Raw genomic sequence first — 20625 nt, forward strand, 5'->3', positions numbered from 1 at the left:
GGCTAATTTAATTGAAATAGAAATAATAGATTTTCCTTGTATAAAGAATAATGGATATTCTTCAAATAAAAGGAGAATTGGTATTTGATATAGAAATTTTTTTCAGCTGTTATTAATTATTTGTTTTGTTTATTCCAACTTCATGATCATACTATCTCTGGAAGCAGGGAATTACCACAATTACAGGTAGTTGCATAGGGAACAAGCATTGTAAACACTCAATTCCACCATCATAAGGTAAACTTACATATGGGAGCAGGCTGTTCATCACCAATTAAATCATAATTTGTTTTTGTTGACTAAATTGTGGCAACATTCTGACACAGCCTTAGATTCTTTGTGTTTCTGTTTCCTATAAAATATAATTTCAACCATATATCAGAAAACACTCAATTTAATAACTAGAGAAAAAATTTATAGTCTGTACTCTTTTTTTTTTAAACATCTTTATTGGGGTATAATTGCTTTACAATGGTGTGTTAGTTTCTGCTTTATAACAAAGTGAATAGTCTGTACTCTTGAGTACATTTTTTTTCCTAAGGAAATTTTGGTTGCGGTATGTGTAGGGTAAGGAAACTCAGCAGCGGAAAGAGTAGGAGGTAGCTTCTTCATGTTATATTTGTTAACCAAACAAGCCTATAGAACATTTATATTTGGGGCAGAAATATCTAGTGTTCACGAAAGCAGAACCTCTTACAGTGTCATTAAAAATGAGTAGAAAAAAGTTATTACCACTTCAGACATATCAATACTGCAGTAGAAAAAATGAATTGATGAAAGTTGATAACAGAAGAAGGAAAGACCTATTTGTTTTGAAAGAACCTGCATTGCATATTTACAATTTTCATTCTTCTTGGTTCTACAACCATCCCCTCCTAGGCCTCTCATTTTGCAATATGTTTAAAGAAGCCATGGTACTGTGACTGAAGTGTATGGTCATTAGAAGGTGAGAATTTACATAAGAATTTGTATCTTTAAGTGCCACACACATGCATGAGCTTGCTGTAAAAATAAAACAAACATTTAGAAACAAAATCTACTGAAATCACATCTACAGTGTGGTGTTCTGTTTTGCTTGTTTGTTTGAGCTATTGCTCAAAGGAAGATCCTTTTCAGATGCCACACAAGCCATTTTATACTACAAACTGGATTGTGTATCTGAGTTTTATTACTCAAGAAATCCACTGAATGTAACTGGCTGGTGTTTTCTTTCACAGTGTTTCATAATAAGGTATTTGGATGAAGCATGTTTTTCAGTCACAGATGACAGCAAGGAAGATTGTTTATGATGTGAATGAGTTGCTATTTTTGAAAGTTTCTCAATTACTTAAAGTAGTTGTTCTATGTATAATAAAGATTTGTCTTAGCTGCATCATCTATCCTAACTCAGACTTCTGGGTTTTGTCCTTTATAACAGTATTTTCCTAATTTGTTGCCAGTGGACCTGACGAGTTATCAAGGGCCCCATGAATTTTGGTAGTTTTAGAGAAAAAAAAAGCAATGAAATAGTTTTGTTCACACTAATTTTACAATCATTTCACAATATAAGAAATTATACTTTCACAGACTTTGTGCTTAAAGTTCACATATGTATTGCAAAGACAGCTTATCTCAACCAATAATAAGTTAATAGGATACAGTATTGATATGTCTTGGCTGATATGTTTTTATATAACTTGCAGATGTTTGTTGTTACTTTTCTGTTATATTCCCAATTCACAAAAATGTATTAGTAGATAAAAATAGATTCAAAGAAATATAAAGGTATTGGTGAAATTCTTAACTAAATATTTCAAAACAATATTACAAATATAAATAGTGAATATTCTGGAGCAATGTAGGCCATATATTTACTATATGCTGGGAAAAGTGAATATGCAGTTGTGACGATTTCATACATGTACTTTAAACAGTACAAGTAGAAAAGCCCAATGATAAATACCAGCAGTACTTTATCCAACTGGTTCCTAGTGTTGTCTTTTCTCAAACTTTGTCAAATAATCAAAGGAAGTTATTGAAACCTTTTGTCATTTTTAACACTTTCTGGTACAAAACTTGATGACTTTTGTTGCCAAGGGTGAACAGATAAAAACTACAAAGGCTTAATTCAAAGTTGTACTCCTCAAAGAAAAACAGATACAAGTAATGCACCTGATTGCTTTAAAACTGTTAAGTCAACCTTAAAGTTAGTGACAAATAAGCTTAAATAGAAAGTGGAAGAGGCTGTTGATCAAATTACGTTATCAAATCACATTGTTTGGTTTTGGATTATATCAACACATTAATACAATGTGGAAAAACAGATACCATCTAATGTATGTGCTAGCAGATAATTAAATTTTAAGTTGGAAGGTCTAAATCAGCTCTTGGTATTTGTGCCGAGAATATCTAAGGGACAGGTACTTGCTTTTTCTTCTGTTTATCACTAAAAACCCACACTCTACAATAGAGATTTGTGTTTGTTTGTTTTTAATAATTATTTTCTGAGCTGTGATGTTGACTGGATAATTGTCATTGCTACAGTATGGAGAACAGTCTTGCACATAGCAAGGCGGGATTTTGTTATATGTGAATTAAAATGGCTTCTCTTGATGGCTAATTCATAAACTACATTGGCAAATATGAATGAGGGATGAGAGAAATATTTCTTCTTAATCCTTATAATGGTAAAGACTATTTCAATAATTGCAAGTAGCATAGTCAAGTTGTACATGTTAGTCCTTAAGTAGACTTAAGTTATGAATTTAGGGTCAACGTTATTTTTAGTTGAGATAAGAAAACAGGATTTCTTCAGAATACAAACTCTGGTGCAAATGGCTCCATGATCACTGAGAGCGTGACCCTTACTCAACATTTGATGTCTTCTTTCATTTTGAGGGCAAAGGATTGATGCTGCATTTTTAATGTGCCCAAGGATGAATTAATAATCCAAGTTGAAACCTTCAGTGTTTGAGGTTTGAATAATTGTTGACACAGCACCTGATTACTGAAGGTAGTTCTCAAAGAGAAACTCCATAACTTCAGGCTTAACAGTTATTATAAGTAACCCAGAACTACCTGACAGAGCCACCTCTAACTTGCTACTAACCCCAAACACCTATAATGGTAAATCATGATTCTCTGTTCAGTTAAAAAAAATTTAAAAATGGTTTCTGTATAAAATTTTTAGTTGATCTATGGCTCAAACAACTCATCACTGAGCCAGATAAAGATACATTGATTAAAGATGGCAAATGGTAGCATTCTTTCAACTGAAATTGGTGGTCCGCATTTGTTGAGCCCATATCAGGTGATCTAGCAGAAATCAACAGTTTGAGAAACAGTCTTAGAAATTTACAATATGAGAATAAAGAGTAGAGAAAAAGATTCAGATCAGAATTTGAGTTTAGGGGTAAAATATGAAAGTGGTAGAGACAAAGAAATATCTCTGTCCTGAAAATTTTTTCCTAATTTTCTGAAAGGGAGGGTTAAATCCTATACTCATATCCCCTTCCTCTCTTATTTAGTTTTTCTTTACCTGTTATAAGCTCTTCCCTATTAGTGATGTTCTGGAGAATACGTAGCTCTCTGAATTGATCACATTTAGTTGCTTGTCAGTTTTTTCTTTTTTATTTAAGAAACTGTAAAGTCAATATATGCAATTTAAATATCAGTAGACAAATTTTTTCTGTACAAATGTAGTTTTAGAAAAGTGTATTTTCTCTGTATTCTTTTTAATAATTTTTAATTGAATTATCATTGACATACAATATATACTAGTTTCAGGTGCACAACATAGTGATTCAATATTTTTATACATTATAAAATGATCACCACAATGTCTAGTTACCATCTGTCACTATACAGTTATAACAATATTATTGACTGTATTCCCCATGTTGTACATTACATCCCTGTGACTTATTTTATAGCTGGAAGTTTGTATCCCTTAATCCCCTTCATCTATTTCACCCATCTAACCACCCCCTCCCCTCTGGCAACCACCAGTTCTCTGTATCTATGAGTCTGTTTCTGTTTTGTTTTGTTTCGTTTGTTTGTTTTATTGTTTAGATTCCACCTGTAAGTGAAATCATATGGGATTTGTCTTTCTCTGTCTGACATTTCAGTAAGCGTAATACACAATAGGTCCATCCATCTTTGTATTTTTTAACAGATATAAATTTTATTTAATTCAAATGAAAATAGCTCTATTGTTTTAGATATTATAAAAATGATATATACTTATTGTAGAAAACCCAGTCATTGCAAAAAAATTATGTAGACCAAAGGAAAATCACCTGACTCTTTTAGTATTTTTTAATATATATAATATATGTGTATATATATTCATATATGTTTATATGTATATATAAAAAAGATCATATGCTACATTTTTTACAGTTGGTTGGAATTTGATATAGGGAAATTGAAGAAGAATGTTAAATAATGATTAACTTCATGAATGGGATTGATAAGTTCTTACAGGAAATTGAATATTGGATACCATAGAGCTTTTTGTAGTCCTCTTTGTGACATGAGGATACTTCCGTGAGGGTAACATCAGAGGAAGCCCAAATATGATTTGCTGCTTTCTTCCCTATGTTTTATGGATGTAGCACATTGCTTGCTGAGGTTGATGCTGGAAGAACATTCTTCCTTCTTATTCACAGTCACACCATTTCCTTTCTATAGCTCTACCCATGCAGAACAACAAGAGCTCTAATTGCAACAGCACCAACAAATGTTTGAGTGCATACTGTGTCACTGTTCTAGGTTCCTTACAAGCATTATTTCATTCAGTCCTCACAATATCCGCATAATGTAATCATTGTGCCCATTTTAGAGGTGAGGAAACTGAGACTCTTATAGGTTAAAAACAGCCTGAGTTTTTAATAACTCTTCCTAAACAGTTAACAACAAAACTCTATCCCAGGTATGCTTTAAACTTGACACTGCCAATTGTGATTTAATCAGTGAACAGCAGGCTCTGGCATTTGTATGTTTTATTTACTTATTTATTTATTTAAAGATTTTTATTTTGACAATATTTGTAGTGCCAAAGCACTGGAAATAGCTTGAATATTTATCAGAAGAGTATGGGATGAAGAAGAACTGTATACCCATTGCCTGAAATACTATATAGTAATTAATATGTTGATATATATAAATAAATGAAAGCACAACAGTGTTAGTATAATATATATTCTCATTTTTGTAAAAAAGGTGGGGGTACTTATATATGGTATTTTATAAAAATGTAAAAAGATACATCAAACTGTATTGCTCTTTGGTGGGTGTTATTGGAAGGAGGAAAAAACTCTCATTTTTTGTTTTGGAGCATGTTCTAATTTTGTAATATATTTTAAGTAATAAAATAAAAATGTAGAAAGAAAAAAATTATGAGAAGGAAAAAATCCTTCAATTTAGCAATAACTTTCAAATGATACTTTCAAAAAATTCTATTTAAAAATGTATATGATTTTGAAACAGACTTATACTTCTCTCTTGCCTGTTTTCTCTTAACTCTGCTTCTCTAGTTAAAGTGATGAAATATAGTAAATGGGAAAAAGGGAGGTGGATCTTAGAAGAAATCATTCACATTGTGGAATATACCAAATAATTAAGATTTGACCTTGACTGTTTCTGAGTCCTAATTTTCAAGCACCACTTCTGGTTTGGGGAGCTGATTCCCTCTTTCTGTGCTAATACCCCTTCACCTGAGAGTTTCTCTGCTCTTCCACTCTCTCTGCACCCTATGCCCCATGCCTTCTTATTTCTCATACTGTCCACACTGACATCCCCAGATCACCCTGTCTCTGACCTAATCCCCTCTTTCATTGATGTATAATTGACTTACAATATTATCTTTGTTTCATATGTACAACTTATAGTGATTGAATATTTTTATACATTACTGAATGATCACCAGTCTAGTTACCAACTTTTACCATAGAAAGTCGATATTATTGACTATATTCCTGATGTGGTACAGTAGATCCCCGTGACTAACTTATTTTATAACTAGAAATTTGTACTACGTAATCTCCCTCACCTATTTCACTCATCCTCCCACCCCCCTGCATTCTAGCAACCACCAGCTTGTTCTCTGTATCTGTGAGTCTGTTTATGCTTTATGTTTACTTGATGTTCTGTGTTTTAGATTCCACATATAAGTGAAATCATTTGGTATTTGTCTTTCTCTGTCTGACATTTCACTCAGCATAATACCCTCTCAGTCCATCCATGTTGTTGCAAATGGAAAGATTTTATTCCTTTTTAAGGTTGAGTAATATTTCTTTATTATACCTCTCTTTATTATACGCCTATAAATGTATATCCCCCACATCTTCTTTATCCATTCATCTATTCAAAGACACTTAGGTTGCTTCCATATCTTAGCTATTGTACATGATGCTTCTGTGAACATAGGGGTGCATATGTCTTTTCAAATTACTGTTTTTGTTTTCTTCAGAAAAATACCCAGAAATGGAATTGCTAGATCATATGGTAGTTCTTTTTTTTAATTTTTCAAGGAACTTCAATACTGTTTTCCATACTGGCTGTACCAATTTACATCCCCACCTTCAGCGCACAAAGGCTGCCTCTTCTCCACATCCTTGCCAACATTTGTCATTTGTTGTCTTTTTGATAATAACCATTCTGACAGGTATGAGATCATATCTTATTGTGTTTTGGTTTGCATTTCCCTGATGATCAGTGATGTTGAGCATCTTTTCATGTGTCTTTTGGCCATCTGTATGTCTTCTTTGGAAGACATTCAGGTCCTCTGCCCATTTTTTAATCAGGTTTTTGTTGCTGCTGCTGTTGTTGTTGTTGAGTTATATGAGTTCTTCGTATATTTTGGATATTAACCTTTTATCAGATATATCATTTGCAAATATCCTCTCCCATTAAGTAGGCTTCCTGTTCCCTTCACTGTGCAAAAGCTCTTTAGTTTGATGTAGTCCCATTTGTTTATTTTTGCTTTGGTTTCCCTTGCCTGAAGAGACATTTCCAAAAAAATATTGCTAACTGATGTCAAGGGCATACTGCTTCTTTTCCTCTAGGAGTTTAATGATTGCAGGTCTTACAGTTAAGTCTATAATCTATTTTGAATTTATTTTTATATATGGTCTGAGAAAGTAGTCCAGTTTGATTATTTTGCATGTAGCTCTCCAGTTTTCCTACCCCTTTTATTGAAGAGGCTGCCTTTCCCCCATTGTATATTCTTCTCTTCTTTGTCATAGATTAATTGACCATATAAGCCTGGGTGTATTTATGGGCTCTCTGTTCTGTTCCATGATCTGTTTTTGTGCCAGTACCATACTCTTTTGATTACTTAGCTTTGTAGTAGTCTTAAGTCAGGGAGTGTGATTCCTCCAGCTCTGTTCTTCTTTCTCAAGATTATTTTGGCTTTTGAGGGTCTTTTGTATTTCCATACAAATTTTACAGTTATTTGTTCTAGTTCCGTGAAAAATATCATTGGTATTTTGATGGGGATTACATTGAATCTGTAGGTTGCCTTGCGTTGTGTGTTCATTTTAACAATATTAATTCTTTCAATCCAAGAATGTGGTATATCTTTCCATCTGTTTGTGTTATCTTTAATTTCTTTCATCAGTGTCTTATAGTTTTCTGAGTACTGGTTTTTACCTCCTTAGGTAAGTTTATTCCTAGGTATTTTATTCTTTTGATGAGATGATAAATGGAATTGTGTCCTTAATTTCTCTTTCTGACAATTTGTTGTTAGTATATATAAATGCAACAGATTTCTGTATATTAATTTTGTATCGTGCAAGTTTACTGAATTCATTGATGAGCTCTAGTAGTTTTCTGGTGATGTCCTTAGGATATTCTATGTATAATGTCATGTCATCTGCAAACAGTGACAGTTTTACCTCTTCCTTTCCAGTTTGGATTTCTATTTCTTTTTCTCCTCCGATTTCTTCTCTTTTTCTTCTCTGATTGCCTAGGACTTCCAAAATTACTTTGAATAAAAGTAGTGAGAGTGAGCATCCAAACATTTAGAGAAGAGTTAACATGTATCCTTCTTAAAGTATCCCAAAAAACTGCAGAGGAAGGAATGCTTCTGAACTCATTCTGTGAGGCCAGCATCACCCTGATTCCAAAACAAGTCAAAGATATCACACACCAAAAAGCAAATTACAGGCCAATATCACTGATGAACATAAATGTGAGAATCCTCAACAAAATATTCGCAAACCAAATCCAATTAAAAGGATACATTAAGTACATCAAAAGGATCATACACCATGAGCAAGTGGGATTTATCCCAGGGATGCAAGAATTTTTCAATATCTGCAAATCAATCAATATGATACACCACATTAAGAAATTGAAGAATAAAAACCATATGATTATCTTAACAGATTCAGAAAAAGCTTTTGACCAAATTCAACACTGATTTATGATGAAAACTCTCCAGAAAGTGGGCATAGAGGGAACATACCTCAACATAATAAAGGTCATATATGACAAACCCAGAGCTAACGTCATGCTCTGTGGTGAAAAGCTGTTCATCCATTCTTTCTCCTGAGTTCATGAACATCTTTATGATCATTACCTTGAACTCTTTATCAGGTAGATTGCTTATATCTACTTCACTTAGTTCTTCTTCTGGAGTTTTGTTTTGTTCCTTCATTTGGAATATATTCCTCTGTCTCCTCATTTTTCCTAATTCTCTGTGTTTATTTCCTGGTATTCAGTAAGTTAGTTACATTTCCTGATGTTGTAAATGTGGCCTTGTGTAGGAGATGTCCTATGGGACCCAGCAGCACACTCCTCTCTGGTCACCAGAGCTATGTGCTCTAGGGATGCTCCCTGTGTGGCTTTCATGGGCCTTTTTGTTGTGGTGGGGTCATCTACTGTGGAAGCGTTGGTAGGCAGTGTGGCACCCAACCTAGTTGGCTGCCAGGCCCTGCCACCTGCAGTGGCTGCCAGCTCAGTGTGGGTCAGGCTGGGTCCCAGTGTGCTGGCTGTGGGGTTTCACTGGGTCAGGGCTAATGTTGGTCTGCTAGTGGGCATGGCCAGGTCCCAGCACATCTGGCTCTGGGGCTGGTGCCAGCCTACTGGTGGGTGGTTCCAGGTCCCAGGCTGCTGGCTACAGAGCCAGGGGGCCAAGGGTTGGTGGCAGCTTGCTGGTGGACAGGTAAGCCCCCAGCACTAACAAGCTAAAGGAAGGACTCCAGAATTATACTTGCCAGCACCAGTATCTTTATGGTAGAAAGGGCTAGGTCTCCATAGGGAGTCCCAATTGCCTCCTCCGCTCTGGGAGGCTCTCCAGTATCAGCAAGTTTTTCTGACCTAGGCTCCTTTCAAATTATTGCCTCTGTGCTGGAACTCATAGCGTGTGAAATTTTGTACACACCTTTTAAGAGCAGAGTCTTTGTTTCGTACAGCCCTCTTTCTCTCCTGTACTCAAGCTCTACTGACAAAGTCAGACATTCTGGGGCCTCAGTGCAAAACTCACAGACTGAGGAGGCCAATGTGGGTCTCAGACCCCTCACTTCTTGGGGAGAACCTCTGCAATTGTGATTATCCTCCCATTTGTGGGGCTCCTACTCAGGGATGTGGATCTTGACTATACCGCCTCTCTGCCTATCCTACTAATCTTGTTGTGGTTCCTTCTTTATATCTTCTGTCATGGAAACTCTTTTCTGCCCCTCTTCAGGTTGTGCTTTTAGATGGTTGCTCTTTTAGTAGTTGTAATTTTGATGTGCCTGTGTGAAGAGGTAAGCTTAGGGTCTTTCTACTGTGTCATCTTAGCCACACCAGCACTGGTATGTTTTAAAAAGTTCAAAGTGATTCTTATGGATAGCCATGATTGGGTATTACTGACATAGATAATGGCCAAAGTAATTTCATTTTTTTGCAGAATTTTAATAGCCATTAAAGTCCACAAACTACTATTATTTGATTTAGCTGTCTGTTTTTAAAAATTATTTTAAAAAATTTTAGTGTTTATTTCACCTTCAGGTTACCCAGGTAATAGGACTGAGCCACATTAGGCTTTAACTTCACATTTAAGGTCTGAAGCTTGGAGAAAATATGTGTGACACCTAGAAACAAAATGATTTACTGCTTACCTCTGTAAATCAAAATCAGTGCTGTGGATTAAGTGATTTGTTTTTCTCACTCGGAAATAAAAGAGGGTAGAAGTAGGCTCACTGGCAGCAACATGCCAATGTTTAGTCTTATATGATTTGAAACCTCTTGGAGAGTAAATCCTGAAAATAGGGCTTATAAATTCAAGGAAGTAGAAATAATAGAGGATGAAGAAAGAGACACAGAAAATGTAAAGTAAAACTATACCTCAAAACTGCTGTTATGTAGTTGATGAACTTTTTCTTGGCTCCAGCTACCTTTTTATAATTCATTTATGGAAGTTATAAACTCTTTCAGAGAATATATTTTCAGGGTTAAACTATTTTTTTAAGTTATCACATATGAAATTTGCTGATTCATTCTGGTATCATATAAATTATAAGTCAAGATTTGAAATATTGTCAACATGAGACTTTATGAGTAAAAACAATATCTCCAGGGTAAAGCAAGGAAATGGATGTATATTTCTAGAAAGATGTAGCGAAAATCTGGAAAAATCAGAATTTCTAGAAATAGAAGTTACTGAAAAATTTTCAAATGACATATCTTTAGGTAATTATTTTCTCCCTTTGTGTTAAATCAAAAAGTTCGATCTAACTTTGGATTACAACACTTATGATCAAAGGTATTAGTCCCTATTGTTTGCATAACTTTCTTTTTAGTTTGGTTGCAGAAATGTAGTATGATGATAAAGTATGAGAAATATGTAGCTTCTTGATGTAGATCTCATGAACATTTTTCAAATTTGCAAAAAAAAGTTACCTCTCACTTATAGAATAAACTCTCTGAGAAAAGAAAAACTTTTTATTGTCATAATCTAGGATGAGTTATTATAGATAGTCCCTTAGAAAATAGAGGAAGCCCTTCTGTACTACTAAATACATGATTTCACTATTAAGTATTCAAATTTTTGTGCCTATTTTTAAAGGTATGATGATGTAGGGCAGGCAGAACTGATTTCTCCATAAGGAGTATATAGCCACTTGAAATTTTTTAGGACCTAAGTTACAAATCATTTCTGTGTGACTTGTCAATCATGTCATCAATAAATTATCAACTCCAACCAAAAAAAATGTAAAGATTTCTTCAATGTAAATTTCCTGGTGGACTTAAATATTGGTTATTATTTTCTTTGGCATGAAAATTCTTCAAAAATAATTCTCAGAAAAGGGTGCAACCCAATTTATACTATTTGCATTCTCTTTTTCTCTATTTTCCATAGAATTGCATAGAGTTATTTGGTTCTGTCATCTCCTTATCTTAACTTTGTCCTAGTTCTGCAACTGTTTTCAGTTGTGAAACATGACAAAGTGAACCAAGGACTGGACTTGTAATCAGAAACTAGAGGTTTGGCTTTGACACTATCATTTATTAACTGTAACATAAACTGAGCATGTAATCTAATTTATATGAGCCTGTTTCATTCCTGCTAAAATGAGAATAGTAATGTTTGTTGATATAGTCATGATGGGTAACAAGAGAGAGAAGAGACATGATGAATACAAAATGGTTTACAAATTTTAGGGGGTGTACACATGTATTTATTATTATTTCAAAATAAATGACAACTTCTGCAAGAGAAATTTAAAAGCCCAATGAACTCAAGGTTGTACTTTTAATTTCATCTAGATATCTTTATCCTCCTTGAGTTAAATGCCTTTTCCCCTTTATGTGTCAGCATGGGCTTTAACTCTTTAAAAGGGCTTATTCCCTTTACAGTAATATACTTCATATCAGTCAGTCCAAATAAGATTCATTCTTTTTTTTTTTTTTTGCGGTACGCGGGTCTCTCACCGCTGTGGCCTCTCCTGTTGCGGAGCACAGACTCCAGACGCGCAGGCTCAGCGGCCATGGCTCAGGAGCCCAGCCTCTCCGCGGCATGTGGGATCTTCCCGGACCAGGGCAAGAACCCGTGTCCCCTGCATCGGCAGGCGGGCTCTCAACCACTGTGCCACCAGGGAAGCCCAAGATTCATTCTTTTAATGGAACTTTTGACTAAGGAATTATTTAAGTCAAAAATAGAGGCTCAGAAATAATAACTGATATTATAAGTAATTGGGCACTCGATTCTGCCATCTGGTGCCTATTAACTTACCCTTGCTAATGCCAGTATTTGGAGAATTCAACTCCCTCTGAAATATGTTTCAAAATATATATATATATATATGAAAGAAACGAATTTCTTACACTGTCACTCATAAATTTTTTTAAATGCAAATCTGATCATGACACCCTTCTACCTGGAAACATCTTCTTTTTGTGCTCAAGGTAAACACAAATCCTTATATTGTCCTCAGGTATTTAACCACAAACTACTTCATCAATCTTATTTTCATTATCTCCTCACTACATGTCTTACACTTAGCTTTACCAAACTTTTTGCCATTTCTCCTAAACACGTCATGTACTTCCATTCCTCAGAGAACATGATGCTTCCTCTGCCTAAAATGTCATTCTCTTCTCTTATTACCTAGTGAAATTCTAGTAATTTTTTAAAAATCCAGCTCAAATATCAATTCCTCTGTGAAGTCTTGCCTGATTCTCCAGGGAAGGTTAAACATCATTTCAGTATGCTCTCAGAGCACATGCTTCTAGAATAAGACCCAATACTCTATAAAATGACAATTTGTGTGTGTGTGTCTACTTATTCCAACAGATTGTAAGCAGAGGCTCTATCTTGTTCTCTCTTTTTGTCTGCCACCTTGCAGTCTCTGGCACATATCAGGCTCTGAATAAATATTTGCTGAATGAATGATTGAATGATTCAATCAGGGAGTCATTTAGCACTTTGTCAGGCCACACTACTTGAAATAAAAAATCATCGAAGACGTGGATGGACCTAGAGACTGTCATACAGAGTGAAGTAAGTCAGAAAGAGAAAAACAAATATTGTATGTTAACGCATATATGTGGAATCTGAAAAAATTGGTATAGATGATCTTATTTACAAAACAGAAATAGAGACGCAGACATAGAGAACCAACATATGGATACCAAGGGAGAAAGAGGGAGAGGTGGGATAAATTGGGAGATTGGGATTGACATATATACACTATTGATACTATGTATAAAATAGATAACTAATGAAAACCTACTGTATAGCACAGGGAACTCTACTCAGTTCTCTGTGGTGACCTAAATGAGAAGGAAATCCAAAAAAGAGGGAATATATGTATACATATAGCTGATTCACTTTGCTGTACTGTAGAAACTAACACAACATTGTAAAGCAACTATACTCCTATAAAAAATGTTTAGAAATAAAAAAATCAACAACAGCTTTTGAAAAGCAATCACCATTGCACAGACTACTTATTAAATGGGAAAAGAACAACTTTTTAATATTTTGCTAATAAAAATCAGACAATAGTAAATTGATAACTGCAGATTTCAGGCACCATGAGAAAAACATCCATGGCTCAGCAAGATTAAATATTTCAGTTCTTTGCTTTGAGAAGAATCATAGAATCATATGGTAAAATTGCTGTTAAGGGTAATCTAGTCCAACTCCCCACATTGTGAACAGACACCTCCAGTTTCCATATTGTCATTAATATCTCAGGTGAGATATCATATTGTGTGTGAGCAATTCTTATGTTAAGAAGTTCTTATTTACTTTGAGTTGAAATCTATATCTAGTATTCTCAACCCATTATTTTAGTATATCCCTTGAGGCCATGCAGAGTAAATCTAATATGAAGTTTGCAAATATTTGAAACCTTTCTTATTCTAGTTATTCCCCCAATCCCATAAGTAGTAACATGCAATTCCCTTGATTCTTTCAACTATCTCTTGTCTGTTAGGATTCTAGTCTTGTACCATTTTTGTCCCCTTTCTTTGAATATTATAGTAGTTCTGGGTCACTCTGTATCACAACATTGATCATGTCATCTGATCATTGTTGACGAGAGTGGGAATGTTATCTCTCTCATTCTAGATACTGTTATTCTGTTAGCACAGTTTAAGATTTAATCTGATTTTTTAAAAATGTTCATGTCACACAGTTGACTCATATTGACCTTACTGGAGATACCATCTCTTTCTATCTAAGGATACAGTAACAGTTCACTGAGATATTATCTAATAATAATGTTAGAGAAGGAGCCAAGTAATCATCAGTAAAGAAGGAGAAAAAATTAAACAAAAGGGCAAAAATTGTGTGAATTAAATATAGACACCATGCACTGGTTAAAAACTATTGAAAATATTATGCTAAAATGCTAAATTTTTGGATTTTGCCACTTTCATATTGCAGACATATTAAGCAAAGTATTTAGTAGTTTTTAGAACTACAGTATAATTTAAATTTCAGTGTTTTTAGCATTTCCATTGAATATAGCACAACAATGTTAATAATTTATAAAAGCATATATTTTTTATGGAATTTGTGACTTCTCTAAGTTTGGATACATTCTTTATATTTAGAGATAAACTTGTTTCAGGAAAATATACCTTCAATTTTATAATAAAAATTCAAGGAAAAATATGATTGATATAGCAAAAAGTATCTTAAGAAAACTTCCCTGGCATGAGTTTAGTCCAATAAACAAGTAATGCATGTTATTTTCACTTCTTACTTTCTTGAATACTTAGGAATTTACTAAGTATGTGCAGTATATTTACTGATGTGACTGGTTGTGTTTCATCTATTTGTTTGTAATATTTAACTTTCTGTTTAGATTTTAAACCCTATAAGGCCAAGTCAGTGTTCTTCTTGTGTTGTATTTCTTCTTGTGCTCTTTTAGTGTTTTATGGTGTTATTATGTACTCAAGGAACAAGGTTTTTCATTGAAGATTGGTTTGTGAGTGCTTGCTTTCCTCTCTTCACAAATGCATTTTGGATTAATGTGTATTGGTTAACCTCCCTTCAAACTTGTATAGATTTTCCTTGTAGGTCTTTGAAACTGTGACATTTATCATCATATGTAGGCTTTAGATTGGAAGTTTAATCCTGAAAAGCTGCTTATTTCTTTTTTATACATTTGACTATAGCTTAGTCATGTGTGACTACGTAGATGGTAGTGGCACCTGTGTGAAACTTCACTGTTAGAATATGGCTAAATTTTCTATGGTTAGGATAACTGAGTTAATTATTTAATCACAATTTTCAACTCATTTGCACTGTTTAGAAATTAAAGTGAAATTCTGTACATTAAAATAATAAAGAATAAATGTTTCTAGTAGTTATTTTTATTTAAAAAATAGCACTCAAAGCAAAATTTAAAGGAATAGCCATATCTAGGTTCAGTCATGTGTTTTTTATACTAATCTCCTGTCAATCACTGCTTAAAACCCCTTCCCACCGCAGATTAAGTCATCCAGTATATTCATACTTCTACTCAAAGCCTGCTAGCTCTTATGTGTCTCAGCTCCAATTGTTTTTTAGAATAGTTTAGATTCAGGTATTTTGTAAGAGGATTTTTGTTTTAAACTACCAACTATATCTAAGTTTTGAAAGTCCTATTTACTTAGTTAAAATTCATGACTTTGGATAGATGTAGGTTTAACAACTACACTACTCTGTGTTTGTGACTTTGGTCAGTTTTCTTAATCTCATGGTCTTTGTTTCTAAACTAGGTGGATCTCATCAGACTGTTAAGGAAAGAATTGTGATATTTTATGAAGAATGCTGAATATTGTGCTTGTCATTAGTAAGAGCTCAGTAAATAATAATTATCATAACTTATTATCATTATCCTATCAGTTTTCTCTGTATCACCCATTTGAATTAGTAACTTCCCTGTCTCTTAAAGATTGTCCTGAATGTAGCGCTCGCTTCATTGTAAAACTAATTTCATTCCTTCAGGGATGAAACTGAGTTTTATTTTGGATTGCTTCCTGCTAATCTTAGGGAATATTCTTGGTTTACTTTTTGTACCTTCATGATAAGTTCTTTGAGGGATTAGAGTTCTTTCAAAGGATTATTTTTTCATTCTCTTGGCCAAATTAGAAAAAGAAAGTCATACTATTTCTTTAGCCCAATGCCTAGAAGGGTGATTTCCCCATCAATTTTTTGTTTGTTCTTTTTTGGAGGGGCAAGGGCAAGTAAAAAGTTACAAAGCTCTCCCACCATTTTTACTCCTTTTATTTTTATTGTGGTAAAATTAATATAATATTTACCATCTTCAACCATTTTTAACTGGCACTTATATTGCTGTGCAACCATCACCACCACTCATCTCAAGAACTTTTTTGATTTTGAAAAATTGAAACTATACACATTAAATAAAAACTCCATATTCTCCTGTCTCCCCCCATCCCCTGGAAACCATCATTCTACTTTCTGACTCTGATTTTGACTTCTCTAAGCACCTCAAATAAGTGGAATCATACAGTATTTGTCTTTTTTTGCTTGGCTTATTTCACTTAGCATAATATCCTCAAGGTTCACCCATGTTGTAGCATATGTCAGAATTTCCCTCCTTTTTAAGGCTAATATTGCACTGTATGTGTATATTACATTTTGCTTATTCATTCATCCATCCATGGACACTTGGGTTTCTCCTATGTTTTAGCTATTGTGAATAATGCTATTATGAACATGGGTGTACAAATACCTCTTTGAGACCTGGCTTTCAATTGTTTTTAGTATATACCCAGAAATGGAATTGCTGGATCATATGGTAATTCTGTTTTTAACTTTTGGAGGAACTGCCATGTGGTTTTCCACAGTGGCTGTAACATTTTACATTCCCGCCAATTGTGTACAAGCATTCTACATTCTCCACATCCCGTCAACACTTGTTATTTTCTGGAGGGTTTTGTTTTGTTTTGTTTGTTTTGATAGTAGTCATCCTAATGAGTACGGGGTAGTATCTCATAGTAGTTTTGATTTGTATTTCCCTAATAATTAGTGATGTTGAGCATCTTTTCATATGTTAATTGGCTATTTGTATATCTTCTTTTGAGAAATGTCTGTTCAAGTGTTTTGCCTATTTTTGAATCAGGGTGTTTGTTTATTTGTTGTTGTTGAGTTTTAGATGTTCTTTGTGTATTCTCGATATCAGTCCCTTATCAGATATATGATTTGCAAATGTTTACTCCTATATGTTCCTTTTTTACACTGTTGATAGTGTCTTTTGATGCACAGATTAAAAAAAATATATTAAGTCCAATTTGTCTACTTTTTCTTTTGTTGCGTGTGCCTTTGGTGTCATATCCAAGAAGCCATTGCTAAATTCAATGTTGTCAAGCTTTTATGCTATGTTTTCTTCTAATGTTTTATAATTTTAGGTCTTGCATTTAGGTCATGGATCCATTTTGAGTAATTTTTGTATATGGTGTTAGGTAAGGGTCCAATTTCATTCTTTTGTATAGGGATATCCAGTTTTCCTAGCACCATTTGTTGAAAAGACTGTCTTTCCCATTGAATGGTCTTGGCACTCTTAATGAAAATCATGTGACCATAATATGTGAGGATTTATTTCTGGACTCTAGTCTATTTTATGGTTCTATATGTCTTTCTTTATGTTCTACCACACTGTTTTGAATACTATAACTTTTTAGTAAGTTTTGACATCAGGAGATATGAGTCCTCCAGCTTCATTCTTCTTTTTCAGGATTATTTTGGCTATTCAAGAATATTGTGTATTTGTCTTTTACCCCATAATTGTTTTTGTATGATGAATAACATGTGATTTTTATACATCAAACATCTGCACTTCTATCCCTAGCAAATATTCTAAAATATTTATGCAACTTGTTCTTTTTTTGTTTTGTTTTGTTTTTGCGGTACGTGGGCCTCTCACTGTTGTGGCCTCTCCCGTTGTGGAGCACAGGCTTCGGACGCGCAGGCTCAGGGGCCATCACGGGCCCAGCCGCTCCGCAGCATGTGGGATCTTCCCAGACCGGGGCACGAACCCGTGTCCCCTGCATCGGCAGGTGGACTCTCAGCTACTGCGCCACCAGGGAAGCCCAGCAACTTGTTCTTTCTTGTAGCTACTATATAACTTATCTCGTCCTGTCTCTTCCCCCCTCCCCATATCTCCTGCATCTACATACTTTCCTTTCCCCATTACTCAGGTTTAAAAAAAAATCACAGGTTTCTTTAAAGACCTATAAAGTGATTTCTTCATAATATCCAATCATATCACTCATTCAACCAATAATTTATTGTGTGCTTACTGTCAAAGCAGTTTTATAGAAAGAACTCAATCTGGACCTTATTACATAAAACATGCTATTATTTTGCCTTTTATTTCACATGAAAAATTCTATAAAATATATTTTTAAAAGGATTAGGACCACCAAATAGGCCCAAGAAGTCATGATTCTTACCACTGGTTAATTTAACTCATTTAAAACAATTGAATTTTCCCACTTCTCTTGAAAGCTCAAAGGGAGACAATTTTGTCTTGATAGTATGACACTAACTTATCTTTTGATAAATATGTTAAAAGCAACCAGTCTGATGTATTCAGGGTTGGATACCATGCCCTAATTTTTGTTGACTAGTGACCTCTAAAACTTATTACATTTGAGCCCACTTAATATCAAATCACCTAATGGAAGCACATTTCTTTCTACCAAATCATTTTGTACTAATTCAGTACAATTTTACCCATTTAATATCAATTGACACTAAACGATTTCCTGTGCAATGTCAATTGAAAATCACTGATTTCCTGCTAATACAGCACTTAGTGTCAATTTCTGTGTGCAGCAAAAGCATTTTTTCAATTAACTACACCATATAATTTTTTGTTTTTAGTTGTTTTCATGTCCCGTAAGACAATAGTTTTGTAAAACAAAGACATAAGAAGGAGAAAAAGATTACTTTCTTCCTTGGCATTTAATAATTTAAATATAATGATTTTATTTCTAACCTATAGGAAGTCAATAGCTTATTGGAAAACTTTGGAATATATCAAGCAATGTTGCAGTAAATTGGCATTAGCAGTAAGTAGTACTGTATGTTTTGGGACATTGCATATACTAGTTTATATGTAGAAAAATGTTTTGACTAACAAAAAAATTCTTACTAGTACCCCCTCTCGTGATTTAGCTCAAGAAGACCTATTATTGAATAGAGATGAGGTCATTTAATATCCTCTTATTAGAAAAATGAGGCAATATTACCTTCACTAATTCATGAAAATTTAGAAAGATCATGGCCTAGAGCAGCTAGGTTAACACAGATGAAGCTGTTCTTCTGATGAGATAATAGCAGGTTTACTCAGCAAGTGTGAGTATTTCTGTGTTACTCAGTATATATCTCCCATTTTGAATGGTGATGGAGAAGGAAGGAAATTGGAGTTGACTTGCCCTGTCCTAGAGAATAAGGAAGAGATGTATATAAAAACATAGAAAATTATTCAAAGCTATAAATAAAATAAGTATATATTGAAAGTTTATTCAAATACTAAGCTATTTAGCCAAATACATAATAAGATACCTAATTAGAATAGGGCATGGTCTCTTCCTGTAATAGAGGTCAACATCTGATGAGAGAGAAAGTATTCACAAATGAGAAATAATTAAATAACAATAAACTTTAAGTGATAAATTGTGGGACACAGTCTGTAAGTGGTGTATGTCTTTAGATTTTTTAAAGGATCAATATGTACTGAAGGTGCTCTAGGGTGAATCATTGAGTTCTATACTGAAGGAAGCTTCTGGTCTGTCTTGGCAAGAAGGACAGAATAAACTCTCATTAAGTAGATAAGTTTTTTTTTTCTTTCAGCCTTTTTATACTGTTTGATCCTTCTTATACTGTTTGACTCCTAATTGACATTAGCTCTATTTTTTTTTTTTTGTTTTTTTTGTTTTTTTTGCGGTATGCGGGCCTCTCACTGTTGTGGCCTCTCCCGTTGTGGAGCACAGGCTCCGGACGCGCAGGCTCAGCGGCCATGGCTCACGGGCCCAGCTGCTCCGCAGCATGTGGGATCTTCCCAGACCGGGGCACGAACCCGCGTCCCCTGCATCGGCAGGCGGACTCTCAACCACTGCGCCACCAGGGAAGCCCGACATTAGCTCTATTTTTGAATAATCCTGATTAAAAGAGATTTCAGCAATATTTCAAAATCATATTTTTCGAATGTGTGGTACATGTTAGTTATAGTGATAGGCACTGGGAATAAGAGAGAAGTAAATATAGTCCTTTCTCTTGAGGAACTTCACTCATAGGAGTGGAATGATATATGCACACACAGATATTAATATATGTAATAATAACTTGATGGTATGCAACAATATGCTACTGGTAAACAAAGGAAGGCACCTATTGCAGCCTGGAAATTCAGGGAAAACTTCTTGGTGTCTGTGGAGATATAGGAAATGATCCTTGAAAAATGAATAGGAGATGACTAGGTGAGGGAGGGAATATCTCTTAGGTCAGAGGGAACTGCGTGAGAAAAAGCATGGAGATTATAAACATGGTGTGTGTTGGAAGCCATTATACCCAAACAAACATATATGTTACAAAGTTGGGATCATAACATATATACTGTTTTGTAACATTTTCTTCATTTAATAGCATACACTGGTCATTTTTTCAAAGATTTTTAATTATTTTCACAGGAC

The 20625-nt window shown here is 34.3% G+C and overlaps 1 protein-coding gene across 1 annotated transcript in view; it reads left to right on the forward strand.

Moving 5' to 3' along the window:
- ZBTB20 (zinc finger and BTB domain containing 20) overlaps window positions 1-20625 on the forward strand; it is a 793456-nt gene that overhangs the window by 105151 nt on the left and 667680 nt on the right. The window lies entirely within an intron of this gene.

The sequence above is a fragment of the Lagenorhynchus albirostris genome, chromosome 5 (genome assembly GCF_949774975.1).
Source record: "Lagenorhynchus albirostris chromosome 5, mLagAlb1.1, whole genome shotgun sequence".
NCBI lineage: Eukaryota > Metazoa > Chordata > Mammalia > Artiodactyla > Delphinidae > Lagenorhynchus > Lagenorhynchus albirostris.